Source organism: Mesitornis unicolor, unplaced genomic scaffold (genome assembly GCF_000695765.1).
Source record: "Mesitornis unicolor isolate BGI_N332 unplaced genomic scaffold, ASM69576v1 scaffold15391, whole genome shotgun sequence".
Taxonomy (NCBI): Eukaryota; Metazoa; Chordata; class Aves; order Mesitornithiformes; family Mesitornithidae; genus Mesitornis; species Mesitornis unicolor.
Genome location: NW_010163250.1, coordinates 76,919 through 78,880, shown reverse-complemented (window position 1 = coordinate 78,880; position 1,962 = coordinate 76,919).

The window sequence follows — 1,962 nt, the reverse complement described above, 5'->3', positions numbered from 1 at the left end:
AAAAGAGCGGTCGGGGGCCACCTTTGTCCCCCGTCGAGTGGGTGTTACAACCTATGTGGCGCTCTTTCCTGCCTGAGCTGCAGCACTTAAAGCTGGCTTTGGCATTTCTACACCAAGCTGCGGCTGCACCACCAAGGATATGGCCAAGCAATTCATTGCTTGGGAAAGCCTTTGTTTTAATAGGAAAAATCAATGTCCTTGTCCATGTCACTCAAATTGATGTCATTGTCCACACCTGTTGTGAATGACTTTGTCCTCTCATTGCCAGAAGCTCTTGCTGCTCCCTTGACGAAAAGGGGAATGGCTCAGAAGAGGAGCCCCCCTGTGCACCAACAGGCAGCCCAGTGGTCTGTGGAGTGTCTCAGGCTGCTGATGCAGCTCCAGCGGGGTGGCTGGGCGCAGCCCGTCATTGCAGGGCAGGGCTTTCTCTGCCAGGAGTGTGTTTGCAGCAGCCTGGGTGTGTGGGCCGCCCCATCGCCTGAGGCAGGGTGAGCGGGATGGGGAGCGCAGCCACTCTGTCACAGGTGTGGAAGTGGGAAGGGTAAAAGGACACACTGAAAAGCTATGTTTCTCCCCAGTTTTGGAGAAGGGGAGGGATCTCGAGGCTCCACTCAGTTCTGTGCTGCCTTGTTTCCTGGCTAGCTGAAGGGCTTGTCTGTGCTTGATAGCACTTATTTCTCCTTTCTTGTTTGTAGGAGGAGGCGGAGAGGAAAGGTGAGGTACTTTCTATTTAAAACCAGAAGTGTTTGCCATCTCCATCCTGGTGAATTAACCCACACTGGAAGGAAGTATGATGTTCACATTGCCTTTTGTAATTAGCATGCATCATCACAGGAATTGCTTTGTCCACTAGTGTTTTTTATTGCTGTCCCGTTTTGCTTAGCTGGCCACCTTCCTCGCCCTTTTCCTCTCAAATTTTGTGCTCCCTACTGCAGTACGACCAAGCATTGCCCTTTTGTTTTCATGCAGTTGCAGCTTGCAGTGAGTTTGCGCACCCAAAGTCACTTAGCAGTTAGGCGGTAGCTGCTTCACACTGCTGTGTGCATGTAAGCTGAAGTCCTAGATTTCCAGGCCTTCTTGGGAGAAGAGTGTAGCTAGGTTTATGTCAACAGGGGCCATCAGACCACCTCACTGGAGAAGTACTGTCAGGGCGTATGAGGGAGAGATGGCACTTCTCAACATCTGATCCAGAGAGATGTGGAAGACTGGTAAGCCCCAACAGTGGTGATAGTGAGATTTCTGAGAGAGTTTGTGTAGCCTGCTAGAAGCTGACAGTTGCCAAACAGGCTCCTGTATGCTTGTCTGTCATGTTATTGGCCCTACTGTCAATGCTAATTGAAAGTTTGCTTTGATTAACCCAGTTCCTGGGGTCTCCTGGTGGGGTGGTCCTGGTGGAGGACCAAGGTGACCTGCAGTGGGAACGTAACATAGCAGTGCTTCATGGGGAATCTCTTCCAGTAACTGCTGGGCTTTTATATGTAGCTTCTCCATGTGTAAAGGCTACAGGTATAGTAAGTCTTGCTTTATTATTTTTCTCTCCCATCTCCATGAAATCCTTATTGCAGAGACATCTGTGTCTTTCACTACAGTGAACCAGCCTTCAAGCAGGAGCTTAATTCTTTCCCTGACCAGATGCGCAAGTTTTCCCCCACTGTCTCTGCAGAAAGCTTCCCTGTCTCTTCCCCTGCCTGACTTCCCAAAGCTTCTCTCTTGCTCTCCCTGAGGTGTGCAAAACACCTGGCAGTAATATGATGAGACAAATCTCACTTGGCAGCTTCCAGTGTTGATCTGCTGTGCACCTCCCTCTACACTGTCTCCCAGTATCATTGTGGAACTGCTCCAAATGCAGCTTTAAACTTGTCCTTTCACCTGTCCAAATCCCTTGCAACAGAGCCAGGGAAGTGGAAACTCGGTCTTTGAGCTTAATAGGAGGGAATTCAGTGTAGCGTACATCTGTAACAG